Here is a 15,095-nt window from a genome sequence, read left to right on the forward strand (position 1 = left end):
TGTAAATTGTCCCACGTGTGTAGGATTGTGCTAGTGTACGGGGTGATTGCTGGTTGGCACGGACCTCGTGGGCCGAAGGGCCTGTTTCCACACTGTGTCTTTAAAGTGAAGTTTAAAGACTTAAAACAATTATATGGCTTGAAAATCTGTACTTGTGTACAATGTTGACATTTAGTACCGGAGAAACAAATTTATATATTTTCTGTTCATATTAATTACTTCACAACATAACTCAATTATGAAGCATTGTCACTCCATCAGATTGTTTTTTTAATTCTAATTGAATATATAAATTAATTAGTTTCCAGTAAAAAATACAATTTTTATGTAGATTGTCAGCACTTTGCAGTGTCTTGTACTAGCCCTGTATTTTACAGATTTTGAAAGATGTTGCATTCAATCTTTGCAGGTATTTTAATGCAAATCAAAGCTATGATGCAAAGAGGTTTTCTTGCCACTTTAAGTGTTAAATCGTCATGCCGTCTCTAAAGAATCAATCATTTCCAATATTAAAATGCCTCCCCTTTACAACTTTCCATTAACTGATCTGCCACAAAGCTTAATATTAGTTTGATTTTTATTTGACATTTATGCGCTGGTACAGTAAATGTGATGGTATTAATAGTCTCTTCGCTGTTTATCACAGTCAGAAACTGATCCAATACCTTTACCATAGTTATTTTTAATCCTGCATTCCCCACTAGTAGTTGCAATCACTGCCCAATCCATCACCGGCTCTGACCTCCCCACCACCGAAGGATTTATTGGAGTCACTGCCTCAAAAAGGCAGCCAGCATCATCAGAGACCCACACTACCCTGGCCACACACTCATTTCACCACTGCCATCGGGAAGAAGGTACAGGAGCCTGAAAACTGCAACATTCCAGTTCATAGAAACATAGAAAATAGGTGCAGGAGGAGGCCATTCGGCCCTTTGAGCCAGCACTGCCATTCATTGTGATCATGGCTAATCGTCCCCTATCAATAACCTGTGCCCTCCTTCTCCCGATAACCATTGACTCCACTAGCCCCTAGAGCTCTATCTAACTCTCTCTTAAATCCACCCAGTGATTTGGCCTCCAATGCCCTCTGTGGCAGGGAATTCCACAAATTCACAACTCTCTGGGTGAAAAGGGTTTTTTTCATCTCAGTCTTAAAGTCTTTATTCTAAGACTGTGGCCCCTGGTTCAGGACTTGCCCAACATTGGGAACATTTTTCCTGCATCTAACTTGTCCAGTCCTTTTATAAATTTTATATGCTTCTATAAGATCCCCCCTTATCCTTCTAAACTCCAGTGAATACAAGCCTAGTCTTTTCAATCTTTCCTCATATGACATTCCAGGGATCAATCTCGTGAACCTACGCTGCACTGCCTGAGTCACAAGGATATCCTTCCTCAAATTAGGAGACCAAAACTGTACACAATACTCCAGATGTGGTCTCACCAGAGCCCTATACAACTGCAGAAGAACCTCTTTACTCCAATACTGAAATCCTCTTGTTATGAAGGCCAACATTCCATTGGCTTTCTTCACTGCCTGCTGTACCTGCATGCAAACTTTCAGTGACCGGTGTACAAGGGCACCCAGGTCTCGCTGCACCTCCCCCTTATCTAACCTAACCCCATTGAGATAATAATCTGCCCCCTTGTTTTTGCCGCCAAAGTGGATAACCTCACATTTATCTATAATACTAGACTAAGTGGGACCGTTGGGTCCCATGTTCACACAAGAGGGCCGGTCCTGCAATGCAATATTCCACCTCTCCATCAATTCCAATATTGCTGGCCAGTGAGGAGGGGGCCGGGCATTCTGGAGCGCTAGTATGGGTCTTGTGGGGTGAAGGGACTGGGCTGGTATGGACATTGTGGGCCAATTGGATTTTTGGGGTGGCAGCTCAGTAACTCAGCCCTGGTGGGCTGGCAGCTCAGTCACTCAGGCCTGGTGGGCTGGCAGCTCAGAAAATGCCAGAAATTCTGCGCAAAATGTGAGAGACTCTGTGAGAGAGAAGGGGGAGAGGTTGAAGAATCAATTTTAGACATTTGTCATCTTTTTCTGCAGATCACAGCAATGATTGGTGGGGGCACTGCAAGCCGACAGCCCTGCCAGCAGCGCGTTAGATTTTATAACTTTTTTATTTTTGTGTGTGTCTAATGTGTGTTTTTGGTGTCTCTCTGTGTGTCTTGTGTGGGGAGTGGTGTGGGGGGGTTAGGGGGAAACCGTTTTGGTCGCCTCCTCCATGGAGAAGCAAGTTTTTCCATGTCGCCTCCCCCATGGGAGAGGTGCCTTAGGCTTCCCGCAGAGGTGCCTGGGGCTTCAGCGGCCGGCGCAGAGTGGACTCTCGTCACGGAGCGGGCGAGCTCTCGCCGGGGGTTACTGGAGGGCAGCGCTCCGTTCGCTGGCCCGCAGCAGCCTGGGATCACTAGTTGGGGACCCTGGAGGAGAAGAAGCTCCGACTGCCGGCCCACAGCCTACTTCTACCATGGGCGAGGCAGGGACTTACCTGCCAGAGCGGGGTCCGACGCCGGGGACCCTTGGAGAGGAGTTCTGACCGCCGGCCCTGCGGTCTGCGGTGCTTGTGGCTGCGGCACGGCGGGGACTTTAAATTTTCGATCGCCGGCCTGTGGCCTACACCAACCTGAAACTGCTGTCTGCGGTGGGGAAGCACCGATTCAGGACTTACCTGGACTTTATTTGGACTTTACCTTGTCTGAACATCTGGACGCCCGCAGCGGCGGCTGCGGAGGGTTAAGGTCCCGACCACGGGGCAAAATGGAGGAGGACTGGACAAATTTTGTGCCTTCCACCACAGTGATGAATGCTGTGGTGGATGTTTATGTTAAATTTTTATTGTGTTTTTGTGTCTTCTTTTGTGTCTTCTTGTTATGTGTCTTCATTGTTTTGTGTCTTCATTTTCATTGTACCGCTGCTGGCAAATTCATTTCACTTGCACTTTATGTGCAAGTGACGAATAAAACTGATATTGATTGATTGATTGAAGGAGGAAAGTCTATCCTGGCCTGGATCTCACAGGGAGCAAATGTAGGGAGGGAATATAATACTGGGATGAGGTTTAATACTTACAGGGGGAATACTTACTGATGAGCCAAAGGGACTCCTGAACTAGTACAGGCCTGATGGGCCGCAGGGGTTCTTTAAAAAAAACGTAGTGCAATCTCAGTGAAGGCCATTTTTTCTGGACTTGTCCTGGCCTGGCACGTGCCTTTTGGGCCACAATGCTCTTCCTGGGCTAATATGGGCATTTTGGACAAAAGGGACTGGTTTCTCGGCTAATATGGGCCTTGTGGGCCGAAATTAGTGGATTCAGGCAGGCCAAACATTTCATTTCATTTCCAATTGCATTGCAGTTTCAAGCACAGGGCAGGCCAAGCCAAATAGCTGATTGTATTTTCATTTCATTTCCATTGCCATTGCACTTTCAAGCACAGGGCAGGCTCAAGCTGAACAGTTAATTGCATTTTTACTTCATTTCCATTGACATTGCAGTTTCAAGCACAGGGTTGGCCCAAGCCAAACAGCTGATTGCATTTTCACTTCATTTCCATAGCCACTGCACTTTCCAGCACAGGGAAGGCTCAAGCCAAACAGCTGATTGTATTTTCACTTATTTTCTATTTCCATTGCACTTTCAAGCACAGGGCATGCTCAAGCCTAACAACTCATTGTATTTTCACTTAATTTCCATCATCATTGCACTTTCAAGCACTGGGCAGGCCAAACAACTAATTTCATTTTCATTAAGGGCTGACAATTCATTTATTCAAGTACATTGCATACTCACAGTGTTCTGTAGTTTCCCAGCTCAGACAGAGAGTCATGATCTCTCTCTCACCAACTTGCAGACATACTGAGCCACTCCCACACTTCCGAGTTTTACAGTCCCTCCCCTTCCCACCAGAAGGGGCGTGACCTGCATAGCAGTGATTGACAGGAGAGTGATTCTCAACATTTTTTATTGGTTTGTGTGGTTTTATGGTGATTTCACCCAGCTTGAAATGGTGTGAAACTGCATTTGAATGTGGTGGCCTTGCACCATGCATGAATTGGCATTTGAGTTTGGTGGACTTACACCCTGCTTTAAGTGGTATGAAACTGCACTTGAATTTGGTGGCCTTGCACCCTGCTTGAAATGGCATGAAACTGCACTTGAATTTGGTGGCCTTGCACCCTGCTTGAATTGGCATGAAACTGCACTGGAATGTGGTGGCCTTAAGGGCAACCTGCTTGAAGTGGCATGAAACTGCACTTGAATTTGGTGGCCTTGCACACTGCTTGAAGTGGTAGGAAACTGCACTTGAATTCCATGGCCATGCACCCTGCTTGAAGTGGTCAGAAACTGCACTTGAATTTGGTGGCCTTGCATCCTGCTTGAAGTGGTAGGAAACTGCACTTGAATTTGGTGGCCTTGCACCCTGCTTGAAGTGGCACACAACTGCACAAATTTGGTGGCCTTGCACCCTGCTTGAAATGGCATGAAACTGCACTTTAATTTGGTGGCCTTGCACCCTGCTTGAAGTGGTCAGAAACTGCACTGGAATTCAGTGGCCTTGCCCCCTGCTTGAAGTGGTAGGAAACTGCACTTGAATTTGGATGCACCCGGCTTGAAGTGGTCAGAAACTGCACTGGAATTTGGTGGCCTTGCACCCTGCTTGAAGTGGTAGGAAACTGCACTTGAATTCCGTGGCCTTGCACCCTGCTTGAAATGGTAGGAAACTGCACTTGAATCTGGTGGCCTTGCACCCTGCTTGAAATGGAATTTCAAGGAATAGCCATGAGTCAACTGCTAGCCCAACAGCCGTGAATGAGCTGCCAGCACATCAGGCTTGAGTGACTGAGCTGCCACCCCAATAATCCATTTGGCCCACAATGTCCATACTAGCCCTCTGGGGCTAGTGCACTCTTATACATCAGCGAGACAAACGAAGACAGGGCGACCGTTTCGCGGAACAACTTCGCTCAGCCCGCTTGAACCAACCTGATCTCCTGTTGTTGGACACTCCTTCCCATTCCTACTGAGATTTTTCTGTTCTCGGTCTCCTCCTTTGTCAGAGTGAGGCTAAATGCAAATTGGAGAATCATATTTTGCTTGGGGAGCTTACAGCCCAGTGGTATGAATATTGAATTCTCTCATTTCAGGTAGCCCCGGCATTCCCTCTCTCTCTATTCCTCCCCCACCCAAGTCATACTAGCCTCTCATTTTCACCCTACAAACAGCTCACATTGGCCTGTTTCCTTTATAGAAACATAGAAACATAGAAATTACGTGCAGGAGTAGGCCATTCGGCCCTTTGAGCCTGCACCGCCATTCAATATGATCATGGCTGATCATCCAACTCAGTATCCTGTACCTGCCTTCTCTCCATACCCCCTGCTCCCCTTAGCCATAAGGGCCACATCTAACTCCTTCTTAAATATACCCAACGAACTAGCCTCAACTACCTTCTGTGGCAGAGAATTCCAGAGATTCACCACTCTCTGTGTGAAAAATATTTTTTTCATATCGGTTCTAAAAGACTTCCCCATTATCCTTAAACTGTGACCCCTTGTTCTGGACTTCCCCAACATCGGGAACAATCTTCCTGCATCTAGCCTGTCCAACCCCTTAAGAATTTTGTAAGTTTCTATAAGATCCCCCCTCAATCTTCTAAATTCTAGCGCGTACAAGCCAAGTCTATCCAGTCTTTCTTCATATGAAAGTCCTGACATCCCTGGAATCAGTCTGGTGAACCTTCTCTGTACTCCCTATATGGCAAGTTACCTAATATCATCTATGATCTATAATCTATGATTATATCAACATGATATATGTTATATCATTGTTACTTTTTTGCATATCTTTCATTCATTGATCTTTATCTCTCCACATTGTCTATATCTCTTGTTTCCCTTATCCCTAACCAGTCTGAAGAAGGGTCTCAACCCGAAACGTCACCCATTCCTTCTCGCCAGAGATGATGCCTGTCCCGCTGAGTCACTCCAGTTTTTTGTGTCTGTCTTCAACGTGAGGTATAAAGGAGTCAATGGAAGGGAGATGGTTCGTGTGATGGTCCTTGCAGATGGTGTAGCTTGCAGATAAGCACCTCTGTATGGAGCTCTGGTGAACAATGAATGTTATTTCAGCTGAACCCAAAGTGTATCTTGGAGTACACTGCTATTGACCCCCTGTTCACTCTTCTTCTCCCCTCTTCCATCGGGCAAGAGGTACAGAGGTGTGAAAACGCATATCTCCCGATTCAGGGATAGTTTCTTCCCAACTGTTACCAGGCAACTGAATCATCCCATGAACAACCAGAGAGCGTCCTAAGCTACTATCTACCTCCTTGGATACCCTTGGATTCTCTTTAATCGGACTTTACCAGACTTTATATTGCACTAAACGTTATTCCCTTTGTCATGAATCTGCACACTATGGATGGCTCAACGTAATCATGTATAGTCTTTCTGCTGACTGGTCCGCATGCAACAAAATAATTTCACTGTACCTCGTTAAATGTGACAATAAACTATACTAAACTTGTCCTCTGGCAACATAACAGAAAAATGGTTGCAGAATAAAAAATCTTCCTGTTGATTCCTATTTTGGAATTTATGACATTCTGCAAAAGACCAGGACATATTATCCAGAGTATTGTAGCTTCCCACCATTTGGATGTTCAGTTTTATGGCTGTGAACCTCCTCTACGCAGCTTATGTAAAGAGAGCGGGTCCAGGCAGCTGCCTTTGCTAGTAAGGCAGCAGCTCGTGATGTTAAAAGCACTGGAATAGGAATGTTTAAGTAGGGAAGACAAGTGCAAATATGGAAATAGTGGAATAAGCTAAGAGCAAATGTACAAACGTATAGGGTGGTGAACAATGCCAGGATGTTTTGGCAGCAGACGAGTGGAAATAGTGCCTCAAGCGCAAGCAGTTATCAAAGGTAGCCCGAGGGTGTGTTGCAAGCTCTGAATCATCCGCCTCCCAGCTGCAAAGGATGCAAACAATTTTCATGGCCTTGACTTGGACGGCAGCACTGAAAATGTGCAGGCATTGAAAGCCACAGTAAAGGAACATAAAAACACAATATTCCTTTCAGTAATCTTTATAGCTCTGCAGAAAGCAATGGCTATTTTGATTGCAGAAGTAGCTAGGAATTCTTCCATTCATTTGAAAGCTGAGAACTATACATTCAGCACAGAGAATAAAATCAATGCACTAAGACACCATTCAAGGTTTTATAACTTTGGAAAGTTTTGGATTGTTTACTTAGAGATAAATTATTGCATGGCCCAGTAATAAAGAGAAATAGACCTGTTAAAAAGAGAAATAATTACATTTGGTTTTCTTTGTAGAATTGAAAATGGCAGCAAGCAATGGCAGGAAACTCTGTCCTGTGCCAACCTAAAATCAAAGGATAACTCCCAAAGCTTTGGATCAGGAACAGTGTCATGTCACCATTAAATGATAAATCACTACTGCAGATTTATGACAGTCACTTCTCAGAAAATTGTCCTTTTAATATTTTGAAGTGCAGTCACGTCTGAAGAAAGATCATTTTAACAAAGCTTGTAAAACAAAACAAAATACAACAGAAAGAAGTGTAGACTTGAAACCAACATCAGAGCGGTGAGGATAAATTTCATATATATCAATATAGGGATGGATTATGAACAATATTACACCTGTAGCAGGTGATAGAATTTAAAAATTTTCCACATCATTTCATTAAGCAACCATAATATGAGAGATAGTCATAAAAAGCTGGAGTAACTCAGCAGGACAGGCAGCATCTCTGGAGAGAAGGATTGGGTAACGTTTCGGGTCGAGACCCTTCTTCAGACCCTTCTTCTGAAGAAGGGGCTTGACCCGAAATGTCACCTATTCCGCTCTCCAGAGATGCTGGCTGTCCTGCTGAGTTACTCCAGCTTTTTGTGTTTATCTTCACTTTTAACCTACATCTGCAGATCCTTCCTACACAATATGAGAGAACAGGGCTTTAAGACGACAGTACCGATAGATGTAAAGCCAATGGAGATGCAGATTGTCAAGGAGGACTCTCTCTAACCTACAGGTGCACAGTCGAGAGCATGCTGATCGAATGCATCGTGGCTTGGTTTGGTAACTTGAGCGCCCTGGAGAGGAAAAGATTACAAAAAGTAGTAAACACTGCCCAGTCCATCATCGGCTCTGACCTTCCTTCCATCGAGGGGATTTATCGCAGTCGCTGCCTCAAAAAGGCTGGCAGTATCATCAAAGACCCACACCATCCTGGCCACACACTTATCTCCCTGCTACCTTCAGGTGGAAGGTACAGGAGTCCGAAGACTGCAATGACCAGGTTCAGGAATAGCTACTTCCCCACAGCCATCAGGTTATTAAACCTGGCTCAGACAAAACTCTGATCATTAATAATCCATTATCTGTTATTTGCACTTTCAGTTTATTTGTTCATGTGTGTATATATTTATATAATGGTATAAGTAGGTGGGCAGCGCGACCGACATCGCAGCGGCGTCTGCAGTCTGTCTGTCTTTTTTTTATTTTTTTGTCCCGTTGAGGGTATAGTTTGTAGTGGGCTTTTAAATGTGTATGTGTGGGGGGTGGGGGGTGGGTGGAGGAAACTTTTAAATCTCTTCCCTGCACGGGGACCCGACCTTTTCCCTGTTGGGTCTCCTTTGTCGTTGGGGCCCAGCACCGTGGAGCGGCCTCCAACCGGAATGATCTGGGGGCTCAAGTCACGGAGCCTGCGGAGCTGCGGACCTACCATCATGAAGCTGGCCCACTTCGGAGCGTGGAGAGTTCGGAGCGTGGAGAGCTGCGGTGGCACGCGGCTGCGATCCGACTCCGGTGGATGGTGACACCGGGAGCTCGCGGGTCCCCGGTGGGAGACCGCTTTGAGGGGCACCGGCAACGGCGACTTCTCCCGCCTGAATTGCGGGGTTGAAAGTGACCTGGAGCGGGGCCTTACATCGCCCGGCACGGCTTGAACAGCCGCGGGACTTGCTAGCGCCCGCCGGGGGCTCCAACATCAAGACCCGGTGCAGGGCCTTACATCGCCCAGCACGGCTTTAAATGGCCACGGACTTGCTAGCACCCACCAGGGGCTTTGACTTTGACATCGGGAGAAGAATGGAGAGCAGGGGAGAGACAAGACTTTGCCTTCCATCACAGTGAGGAGGAGATTCACTGTGATGGATGTTTGCGTAAATTGTGTTGGTGTGTGTCTTGGTTCTTTTCTTGTATGACTGCAGAAACCAAATTTTGTTTGAACCTGATGTGAAGTTCAAATGACAAATAAATTGTATTGTATTGTATATGGACAAACTTATCTGTTTTGTAGTAAATGCCTACTATGTTCTGTGTGCTGAAGCAAAGCAAGAATGTCATTGTCCTATCAGGGACACATGACAATAAACTCACTTGAACTTGAGATTGATAGATTCCCTTATCATGTATCTATAAGCTGTAAATGGCTCGATTGTAATCATGTTTTTTCTTTCTGCTGACTTATTAGCATGCAACAAAAGCTTTTCACTGTACCTCGGTACACGTGACAATAAACTAACTGAACCTCATTCATTCATCATCGTTGAAAACATTAGCGACGCAGTGGTGCTGGTTTCCAAAGGGAACGGTGACGGACGCACCACACATCTCTGTCCTCCAGTTCCTGCGGACTTCCGCCACTGGAAGTATAGGATTTTGGTGTGTGTGCTTTATCATCATTCCTTACAATGCCATGTACGACCATGATCACAACTTCTACTGAAGTGTGGATGGCCGTTGGCTCCCCAGAAGCTCATCTGCCCTTTGACAGGCCTTGTTTTTGGTCCTGCTGGGGGTCCACAGCCCCTTCCTCACCTGTGCAAACCAGGTGGGGGAGACGGTTTAGTCACCGACTATCTGACCATGGAGCAGGTAGCACGGGATTACATGGTACCTGTGGGGGGGGGGGACTTCCCCCGACCTGAACAGAACTGCACTACTACATTATAGGAAAGGACAATAATGGCATGTGACTAGGCTGTCTCTCCTCATTAAAGAATACAGTATAATAATAATAATAATAATAATAATAATAATAAACTTTATTATGGACTCAAGGTCCAGACAAGGGGCAACATTACATTAAAAATGCATTGCATATTAAATATCATACAAATTTAAAACAAAAACACAATATATAAGTTAAAATCCAGATTAAAGGAATGATCAATGTCCTACAACGAGACAACAATACCCGTGTCTCCACAGCTGGGATTCGTAGCGTGTAGTGCTAACCCTTATGTTTGACAAGGCCACAATAAGCACATTTTTAGAGTCATTTATCCTGCAAATGAATTTATACATGTGATGTCTTAGGATAGCTTCTAAAGTACTGACTCCTGCAGCCACAAACATATTACTGGCACTACACCATCCAGGTTGCCTTAGCAGTGTTCTCATGGCATTGTTATATGCCACCTTTAGTCTCTGCATACTTGTCTTTAAATAGTTCGACCACAGGTGCGCAGTGTAGAGTGGTGTGCAGTATGCTCTAAATAGCGACATCTTCACCACATCTGCACACGCACCAAATTTACACAAGAGGATATTCGCCTGTACATACAGCATGCGTCGTTGCCTATAAATATCCTCATCATCTGTCATTTGTTCTGTAATAATATGCCATAGATATTTTACCTTATTACAGACACTAAGATTGTTGTCAGACAATTTAAAATCAGGATATTTTAGACATTTATCCTCTTTGGTTCTACAGACCATAACAGCACTCTTACTAGCATTATATTTAATGTCATGTTCCACACCATACACAGAACATATAGTAAGGAGCTGCTGGAGACCAGCGCTAGATGGACTAAAGACCACAAGATCATCTGCATACATAATATGGTTCACTAAAATATTACCAATCATGCACCCAGTGTTACAGGCTTTCAATTGTTTAGACAGATCATCAATATATATATTAAAAAGTACTGGGGTCAAAATTCCCCCTTGTCTAACACCATTGCTAACCCCAAATGGGGCTGAGACCCTATTGCCCCATTTTATTTGCATAGTCTGGTGAGACATAATATGTCTTAAGACTACTCAGGACAGATCTTGAAGTTGTAGGCCAGATGATTTATGCTTTACAATTGTTGCAATGGACTGCAGGGGATAACCAATGATACCAGGTAAATCTAGGTGAACAAGTGCGGAAATCGATTAGGAAAAAGGCTTACGAACCAGAGTCAAGTTTGGTCCAGATTAGCACTTGAATTGTTTAATATTCATAATGAAAATTTGATTATGCCCTTGAGCACGAAGATGAAGATTTCCTGAAGACCGAGGTTGCTCAGAAGATTCAGCAAGATGGAGCACTAAGATATGTTTATACATGCATTTTGAGAGGATGGATTAACCTGGAGACATACCTAAAGAAACCTTTACAGGTTGAAGTGATCAAACAACTATGCATATATAAAACACGGCTTATTTCTGTGCTGTACGAATCTATGACTCTATGATTCTATGACTATGAATCTAAGACAAGAGTTTGTTATCAAAGCTCTCAATGAAGAATACTCCAGCAACATTAATCACTGAATATTTGCCATGTGGTTACAATTGTGGAGAGTTCTTTCACTTCTTTGATCTATTGAATAAGCAGAAGGCACTTCTGACATAAAATAGTAATTACATGAAAGAAGGATTTAGAAATAAAATTTAAAGGAAATTATTAAGGTCTCCAATGTGAAAGTCGGAGGACTTCAAATTCCACTTTCAGAGTCTAGGCAGTAAGGAGGATTTATTCTTAGATCATAAGAGCTTAATGCCCCTGTCCCACTTAGGAAACCTGAACGGAAACCTCTGGAGACTTTGCGCCCCACCCAAGGTTTCCGTGCGGTTCCCGGAGGTTGCAGGTGGTTGACGGAGGTTGCAGGTAGTGGAAGCAGGTAGGAAGACTGACAAAAACCTCTGGGAACCTCCGGGAACCGCACAGAAACCTTGGGTGGGGCACAAAGTCCCCAGAGGTTTCCGTTCAGGTTTCCTAAGTGGGACAGGGGCTTAAGACACAGGAGCAGAACTAGGCCATTCAGCCTATCGAGTCTGCTCCGCCATTTGATCATGGCCGATCTATCTCCCTCTCAACCCATTCTCCTGCCTTCTTCCTGTAATCTTTAACACCTTTACTAATCAAGAACCTATCAATCTCCATTTTTAAAATACCCAATGACTTGACCTCCACCACCATATGTGGCAATGAATTCCACACACACACACACAAAACCCTCTGGCTAAAGAAATGGTTCTTCATCTCTATTCTAAGGGTACATCCTTTTATTCCGAAGTTGCACCCTCCGGTTCTAGGCTATGCCACCAGTGGCTTGATTGTATTGATGTATTGTCTATCCACTGACTAGTTCACATGCAACAAAAGCTTTTCACTGTACCTCAGTACACTTGAAAATAAACTAAAGTAAAATAAACTAAACTAAACTAAACTGAACAATGAAAGAGATTTAGCCTTCCTTTTACTGCTGTCAAAGGCCATTAGGTCAGTATTGAGGTCAAGATTTGTCGCACAAGCTGAGGCCTGGTCTCCACTTCTGGCCCTCAATGACAAAATGAGTGGAGCTCTGTAGTGCAATGCATCTCAGACGTTGTGCGTTGCAAGAATAGTGGGGAGAGAGGATTGCGAACTGTGGGCAGTGAGTTGGCTTTGGCTTGGTCCAGCTAGATTTCACAATGTTACACCTGCTTTGTTCACTTGCACCATGGTTTTTCATACCTTACATAAGAACCTAGATGTCAAAATCTCTTCATTGGTTAGTGGTGCAGCTCCCCTAGGCTCAGGACTTCCTTTTGGTTTATGTATTTGATTTGTGCCACGTTCGTTATTCTTTCTTCCCTGGGTTGTCAAATTGCATTGGAGAACTTTCAGAGAATCCCAAAAAGATTTTGAATTACATTTGTTTCTTAACTCATAGTGAATGGAACAGGAGTGAGATCGGCTACGACGACTGTCTTAAGTTGTTGCACAGATGCCTGGTCAAGAATACAAATCAAAACCTTAATGCTTATTTACCCTGACAATTTCACTGTACCTTAATTGGTACATGTGACAATAAACTGACCTTGAAAACTTAACCTTGAAGCCTTGAAGTTGTACCGAGAGGTAGTGGGAAAAGAATGGACCGACTGGGCTTATATTCACTGGAAATTAGAAGGATCAGAGGGTATCTTATAGAAACATAAAATTCTTGAGGGATTGAACAGCTTAGATGCAGGGAAAATGGTCCCCATGTTGGGGGAGTCCAGAACCAGGGGTCACGGTTTAAGAATAAGGGGTAGGCCATTTTGAACTGAGATGAGGAAAATCTTTTTTCATCTAGAGAATTGTGAATCTGTGGAATTCTCTGTCTCAAAAGGCAGTGGAGGACAATTCACTGGATGTATTCAAGAGAGAGTTAGATTTAGCTCTTACGGCTAATGGAATCAAGGGATATGGGAAGAAAGCAGGAACATGGTACTGATCTTGGATGATCAGCCATGATCATATTGAATGGCGGTGCTGACTCGAAGGGCCGAATGGCCTACTCCTGCACCTATTTTCCATGTTTCTAAAATGTGTTTTAATTTGTTTTTTTTCATTTCTACTATACTTAAACTATTGTTTTAACTATGTAGATTAAATCTTGCAACTTGCAAATCTTGAATGATTTTTATTATTTCCCAATGGGAGAAATCTCTAGCTTCTTTTCTGTAGAGTGAATGCATTTTAGACAACTGCTTATTGTGTGGATTTCAAATAAAGGTGAGATGGAGGTAGGTGGGAAATGTATAGTTTGTAACCAGCTATGTTCATTTACTTTGCAGTACCCAAAGATTCAATGATTTAATGGTAATTTATTGACACAAGTACAGTGAAATCTATTTTAGTAATATTCTGCGTCATACAGTTTGTGACGTAGATTTTAAAAATTTAAATGGCATGATTTGTTCACAAAAATGAACTACGTAGAAGACAGTAGCTTTGACAAATTTGACAGAGAGAGAGAGAGAGAGAGAGAGAGAGAGAGAGAGAGAGAGAGAGAGAGAGCGAGATAGAGAGCGAGAGAGAGAGAGAGAGAGATAGAGAGAGAGAGAGCTATAGATAGACTAGATAGAGAGAGCTCTCGAGCGAGATCTCTGAGTAGCTGCGATGCTCTCGAGATCTCGCTCTATATCTCGCATCGATCGGTCTCTCCTCTATCTCTCCTCTAGCGCTCTTCTCTCTCTTCTCTCTCTCTCCTCTCTTCTCTTCTCTCGTCTCTCTCTCCCTCTCTCTCTCCTTCTTTTCTCTCCTCTCTCTCTCTGCTACTATCTTCTCTCTCCCTAGAGAGAGAGAAAGAAAGAAATTATAATAGACTGTTTGCCAAATGATTTTGTACAATATCATGAAATGTTATTCTTGGGTAGCATACAACCCAATGGTATGAACTTTGAATTCTCCAATTTTAGGAAAGAACCCACCCAAACCCTCTTTTCTTCCCCCTCACTTAACTGTGCCACATTTGGATGTGCACACCTTCCTCCCACTATCCAGCCCCCTTTACCCTCCTCTGCCTTCACAATTTACTCCTCTTCTATCCTTATTAACCTTTATTTAATCTCTTGTCTTCTTTTCATCTCGAGCTTTGAAAGAACATTGAAAGGAGTGAAGTACATTGAGCAAATTATCTGGCAATGAAGCGACAGTGAGGAGGCAAAGGAGTTAGTCGGGTTGTGGAAAAGTTATTATGAGGAACGGAAGGCGAGCAGAGAGACTGTGAGAATGGTAAGTTGGAAGGAAGCAACTGAAGCGTGGAATAGAATTGGAGGATACTGAAGTGTACCGACCTCCCGGCACCTCTAGAGAGGGGCATGGATGTATAATAAAGAAAGGGAGAAGGAAATCTTCTAAAGGGAAACTGGCACCAATAGGTCTCGAATCTGAGGACCCGTTGGTTGGCGTTAGTTTTGAGGGGGACGAAGATGAGTATTTAGAGGATTGGGAAAGTGTTAAAATTAAAAATTCACGGCCTCCTCCCTACTCTTCTTTCATTCCCCGCACTTCAGACACACA

The sequence above is a fragment of the Amblyraja radiata genome, chromosome 2 (genome assembly GCF_010909765.2).
Source record: "Amblyraja radiata isolate CabotCenter1 chromosome 2, sAmbRad1.1.pri, whole genome shotgun sequence".
Lineage (NCBI taxonomy): Eukaryota > Metazoa > Chordata > Chondrichthyes > Rajiformes > Rajidae > Amblyraja > Amblyraja radiata.